The following is a 6,943-nucleotide window of genomic DNA, read 5'->3' as shown; positions in this document are numbered from 1 at the left end:
AGGTGCAGACTTCAAGTGCAAATGTGCAAATGTGCGACGGGATTTAAATGAGTAAGAGAATAAATCCAGGGAAATGATAACAGCACTGTCATACCTTGAATATGAAAAAAACACTACTAAAACGGGATCTTGTGGTGAAATTAAAGGAGGCGTGAAAATGGCTGCGATTTTCACTTACTATTTTTTGTCTTGTGCGGAAAAGATCTCACTTCCTTTGTCTTTTGCAGATGGATACATAGATTTTATAATCTAAGATTGTAAAACCTTTCATTTTAAAAGTTAAAACTTGGAATTTATAAGCTAAAACATGTGATTTACAATCGTGAAAATGTACAATCCACGTTTTATGTTATAAAATGAGGTTTTAGCTAGTAAATTCTAGATTTTACCTTGTAAAATCCAGGATTAGAAAACACTTGTATCAAAGTGGCCCGTCCATAAAGATTCTATCCTATTGGTGTGACATATTTAAGGAAAGTGGAGGACGAAGGATAACAACACTCCTACTATGGACATTTGGAAGAATGGTTGAACATGAGTACGAATTAGACCCTTCGCCTAGAGCACATAGGTACCCATAGGGCTGCAACAGGGTTGGGTCGGGTTTTTCAAAACCCTAGCCCAACCTTGGATCCCATTATCTCGGCCCTAACCCGCCCTGACCCTAAGTCAGGGCCGAAAAACCTCAACCCATTGGCCGCCCTACAGGGGCCCACCCCTAATTGGCCCTGATTGGGCCGTTCCAGACCGGGCTGGCCCTGATTGACCCTAGTGCAAATACCTGTTAAGAATGCCAAAAATAAAGCAACTACATATCATATAGAACAAAATGAGAAATGGAACAAAATAAGACAATATGAATTCAACAAAATGATGGGCAGCAGAGACAATCAATTAATAATTATAATCTAAAGAAACATCAATTCAAGATAATAGAAAACATTAGCCAAAGAAACATGCACAAATGGTTCAATTCTATAATAGAAAACTTAGGGTCGGGTCGGGCCGGGCCGGACCGACCCGAGGTATTAACCCTAAACCCAACCCAACCCTGACTCAGGGCCTAGAAAATGAACCCTTACCTGCCCTCAGGGTTGGAAAATCCAGCCCAGACCCTGTTCGGGCTCAGGGTGGGTCAGGGCTGACAGGGCAAAACTTGCACCCACATACATAAATTCATATGGAAATAGCTACAAAGGCTCCAATAGAAAATTATTGTTCTAAGACATTGAAAACTTGATTTAGCACCATGACTACATCCGAAAGCTTCCAAAATGGGGGGAAGAGTCATGCGGCATAGAAAGGTAATTGGTTTGCTTGTGAAATCGTGTGACAAATTTTTTTTTTTTTTTTTTTTTGAGGGGTTGGGAAAGTTCCCTTGTTTCCCAGGGTACTCATTTTAAGTGGGAAACAAAAAAAAGAAAGAAATGTTTTTTTATGTTTTCTAGAAACCCAGTATAAAGCCTATTTTACTGACATGACCAAAAGTGTGGAAGGCAAGAGAGAGGTGTTTCTCTCTCTTTTTTTTTTTTTTTTTTGATAGGTAAGCTGGGGTTAGGCAAGACCCCTACCAGATATCATTAAAAAGATAGAAACATAATAAGGGGGGCTAAGAGGCCAGAACAAAAGGGCTGACATGCCAGGCTTCAGCCCTTACAATCTAAGATACAATGATCCATTCATGTCTTCAATTACAGCTAAGAGGAGGCTTTGAGTAGCCAAAAAAACAATGGAAGGAAAGCCTTTGTGTGGGTAATTCCTTTTTGACAGTTGATCCGCAGGGCAGCTTCCTTCTCTCCAAGAATGGGATATTCGCCAACTCAGATGTTCCAGATAGCTTCTGATTTGTCTAAGGTGTTTCTCTCTTAGTGGATGCTTGCGAGAGAGAGAGAGAGAGAGAGAGAGAGAGAGAGAGAGAGAGGTTTCGAAGTTTCTTACCGAGTTTCTTCTTGGATTTTCTCTTGGGATTTGTCTCGAGATTCTCTCTTGGTTGACGAGCAAGGAAAGGATTGCAGTTTACAAGTTCACGAGTTTGCAGATTAAATATGAAAGGCGCAATGGAAAGAAATACGTACAGCAGAAGCGTTAAGTCGCGTAATAACAAAAAAATTCTTCACCATGCCTTTAGACCATGATCCTAGTTACTAGATTGCTTTGGCGATGAATTAAAATTCTTGAGATTTAGAAAACATTACCAAAATATTATCAAATTGATAATCGTTGTTTGATCAACTCCCCGCTTGGCGATTGGGTTGGGTCGTACATAGACAATCAACACAGAGCCACAGCCTAAGAGTCGTCCTTTGAATGAATTTTGATATTCAGAAATAAAACACTATCATCATGGGTTTGTCGTTATCGAAAGGAAGACGTTGCGTATGGACCGTTGTTGAAGGGAGAAGATTGTGGAAATGAGTTGCCATTCCAAACAAGGTTTGAACGCTGCCGGTGATGGCAGCTTGCTTGGAGGTTAAGCCAGAGATGGGTGTCGGCGGGGCTAAGAAGAAGAAAAGGCCATAGACGTTAGGTGGGAGATAGAGAGACCTAAAAATTGGTAATAATTGAGATTTCGGGAGATTTTTTCCCATTTAAAGTCAGCCAGGTGGGAGAAATTTTAAAACCCACCAAGAGGCGAGATTTTCTCACTCGTAGCTTCGACTTAAAAATAGCAATAGCTTAGATTTCGGGAGATTTTTCTCATGATTGTTATTTTTCTTCCCATTTCAACTCAGCCATATGGGAGAATTTAGAAAACCGACTAAGGGGTGAGATAGGGGTGCAACTTGGGTCGTGCTTGACCTGACCCGCATCGACCCGACCCGAAAAATAACATGGGTCGGGTTTAGAAATCTTGGGTCTGGGTTTTAAATTGGAAAACCTGACTCAATCTTGGGTATGGCTGGGTTTAAAGAAAAAAAACCGGAAACCGGAAACCCGACCCGACTCATATGGGTATACTGTGACTTTCTTAAATATCTCTTGAATAACATAGCAAATTATTTTCCAATATATTGATGCGATTATTTTCATTGAGGTGATCACGTCTATTACGTGAAAATATAGTGTCCTTCTTAAATTTATACACTCGATCACATAAGTTTAGAGAATTTGGGTGTGGAGATTTTTTTTTTCTGCATTCTTTAAGTTAGTCACTGTCCTACACCAAACAATGAAAACCCGACCCGAGAAACTATCTTGGGTAGGGTCGGGTTTACAAATCTCGGGTTTTCCTATAAAAAATTAGACCCAACCTAACCCGAGATTATTCTCAGGTAGGGTACGGTTTTGGAAAACCCAACCCGAGTTGCACCCCTAGGGTGAGATTTTCTCTTACTTAACTACCATTTTAACTCAACCATGTTGAATTCAAAAACCGACTAATTAACCTATTTTGTTCCTGATTTTATGGGATTTAAGGGGTTGGAGTGGGAAGGAGGTCACGAACTCAGGCAGGGCCAAATTTTTATGATCTCAAAATCATTTTAGAAGTACCATTTAATTGGAGGGAAAAGATGAATAGCAAACGGAAAGAAACATGCATAGTATATATTATATACAAAATACCTATAATTTTTAGAAAGTAACTAAAATACTCGTATCTCATACAAAATGACCAGAATACCCTTATCTCATGGAAATTAACTAAAATAACCCTACATCATAGAAAATGATCAAAATTTACACAAATTGTGTGTAATAGCAGGTTTGAGAAAAAAATATAAAAATAAAAACTGAGGGTAAAAAATATAAAAATAAAAATTGAGGGTAAAAAATATAAAAAATCATATAACACTCTTATTTCATAGGAAATGAGAAAAATACTCATCACATAAAAATACCAAAGTACCCTTATCTCATAGAAAATGATGAAATTATCCTTACCGTGAAAATGACCAAAATAACTCTATCTCATAAAAATACAAAAGTACCCCTATCTCATAAAAAAATCCCAAAATACCCCTAATCCCTCGGACGGTTGGGTGAAAATATTAGGGTATTTTGGTTATTTTCTAAAATATAAGGGTATTTTGCTAATGTTTTCAATTTTGTAAGATATGGGTATTTTGATAATTTTTAATGATGTACATGTATTTTGGTCATTTTTCATGATAAGGGTATTTTGGTCATTTTCATGAGATAAGGGCATTTAGCCACTTTCTTTGGTGTATGGGTATTTTGGTAATTTTGATGATTGGGCTCTTGCTATAATGCCCTTCACTTCTTCATTTCTCTAGATAACTTATTCCTTTTTAATAGAGAAAATGACCAAAAAAAAGGTCTTTATTATGATAATGACGTGTCCAGAGGGGAGATTTGAAAATGACTAATATTGAGTGATAGTGACTTGTTTGGGTGTTTTAAGACCAAAGTACCCCTCAGTTGAATTTATTTTTTTACTTTGGGAATGAGTAAAAAGATATTTTCACCTCTCTCTCTCTCTCTCTCTCTCTCTCTCTCTCTCTCTGTCGCAATCACCGGCCTTTCTCTCTCTTTACTCTCTCTCTCTCCGGCACTCTCCGTCGACGGCACGGCACCCTCTCTCTCGACCTCTCGACGGCCCTCTCTCTCGACGGTACCCTCTCTCTCTCCGGCCCTCTTCGTCGACGGCACGGCACCCTTTCTCTGGACCTCTCGACGGCCCTCTCTCTCGACGGTACCCTCTCTCTCTCCGGCCCTCTTCGTCGACGGCACGGCACCCTCTCTCTCGACCTCTCGACGGCCCTCTCTCTCGACGGTACCCTCTCTCTCGACGGCCCTCTTCGTCGACGGCACGGCACCCTCTCTCTCGACCTCTCGACGGCCCTCTCTCTCAACGGCACCCTGTCGCTCTCCCTCTCTCATAGGTTGGTACTCTCTCCCTTTCCGTTTTTTTTGGGATTTTAGGGTTTTGAAAAATTAGGGAAACCAAAAATTAGGATTTTAGGGAAACCAAATTTTTGGAAAACCAAATTTTTAGGATTTTAGGGAAACAAAAAATTAGGGGTTTTGAAAACAAAAATCAGTTTGAAAATCAGTTTTCTGAAAACCCCTAATTTTTAACCCCTAATTTTTTAGTAAACCTATGGTTTAAAGTCCTAAAGGTTGGTTTAAACCCCTAAGTTTTTACTAAATGTATGGTTTAAAGCCCTAAAGGTTGGTTTAAACCCCTAATGTGTTACTAAATCTATGGTTTAAAGCCCTAAAGGTTGGTTTAAACCCCTAATGTTTTACTAAATCTATGGTTTAAAGCCCTAAAGGTTGGTTTAAACCCCTAATGTTTTACTAAATCTATGGTTTAAAGCCCTAAAGGTTGGTTTAAACCCCTAATTTTGTACTAAATCTTTGGTTTAAACCCCTAAATGTTCGTTTAAACCCCTAATGTTTTACTAAATTTATGGTTTAAAGCCTTAAAGGTTGGTTTAAACCCCTAAGTTTTTAGTAAATGTATGGTTTAAAGCCCTAAAGGTTGGTTTAAACCCCTAATTTTTTTACTAAATCTATGGTTTAAAGCCGTAAAGGTTGGTTTAAACCCCTAATTTTGTACTAAATCTATGGTTTAAAGCCCTAAAGGTTGGTTTAAACCCCTAATGTGTTACTAAATCTATGGTTTAAAGCCCAAAATGTTGGTTTAAACCCCTAATGTGTTACTAAATCTATGGTTTAAAGTCCTAAAGGTTGGTTTAAACCCCTAAGTTTTTACTAAATGTATGGTTTAAAGCTGTAAAGGTTGGTTTAAACCCCTAATTATTTACTAAATCTTTGGTTTAAAGGCCTAAAGGTTGGTTTAAACCCCTAAATGTTCGTTTAAACCCCTAATGTTTTACTAAATTTATGGTTTAAAGCCTTAAAGGTTGGTTTAAACCCCTAAGTTTTTACTAAATGTATGGTTTAAAGCCGTAAAGGTTGGTTTAAACCCCTAATTTTTTACTAAATCTATGGTTTAAAGCCGTAAAGGTTGGTTTAAACCCCTAATTTTGTACTAAATCTATGGTTTAAAGCCCTAAAGGTTGGTTTAAACCCCTAATGTGTTACTAAATCTATGGTTTAAAGCCCTAAATGTTGGTTTAAACCCCTAATGTGTTACTAAATCTATGGTTTAAAGTCCTAAAGGTTGGTTTAAACCCCTAAGTTTTTACTAAATGTATGGTTTAAAGCCGTAAAGGTTGGTTTAAACCCCTAATTATTTACTAAATCTTTGGTTTAAAGGCCTAAAGGTTGGTTTAAACCCCTAAATGTTCGTTTAAACCCCTAATGTTTTACTAAATTTATGGTTTAAAGCCTTAAAGGTTGGTTTAAACCCCTAAGTTTTTACTAAATGTATGGTTTAAAGCCGTAAAGGTTGGTTTAAACCCCTAAGTATTTACTAAATCTTTGGTTTAAAGGCCTAAATGTTCGTTTAAACCCCTAATGTTTTACTAAATTTATGGTTTAAAGCCTTAAAGGTTGGTTTAAACCCCTAATTTTTTACTAAATGTATGGTTTAAAGCCCTAAAGGTTGGTTTAAACCCCTAATTTTTTACTAAATCTATGGTTTAAAGCCGTAAAGGTTGGTTTAAACCCCTAATTTTGTACTAAATCTATGGTTTAAAGCCCTAAAGGTTGGTTTAAACCCCTAATGTGTTACTAAATCTATGGTTTAAAGCCCTAAATGTTGGTTTAAACCCCTAATGTGTTACTAAATCTATGGTTTAAAGTCCTAAAGGTTGGTTTAAACCCCTAAGTTTTTACTAAATGTATGGTTTAAAGCCGTAAAGGTTGGTTTAAACCCCTAATTATTTACTAAATCTTTGGTTTAAAGGCCTAAAGGTTGGTTTAAACCCCTAAATGTTCGTTTAAACCCCTAATGTTTTACTAAATTTATGGTTTAAAGCCTTAAAGGTTGGTTTAAACCCCTAAGTTTTTACTAAATGTATGGTTTAAAGCCGTAAAGGTTGGTTTAAACCCCTAATTATTTACTATATCT

This window comes from Tasmannia lanceolata, unplaced genomic scaffold, assembly GCF_043159265.1.
Source record: "Tasmannia lanceolata isolate RefF3 unplaced genomic scaffold, GAP_Taslan_0.1 ptg000025l, whole genome shotgun sequence".
Lineage (NCBI taxonomy): Eukaryota > Viridiplantae > Streptophyta > Magnoliopsida > Canellales > Winteraceae > Tasmannia > Tasmannia lanceolata.
Note: the sequence above shows the minus strand (reverse complement) of the source record.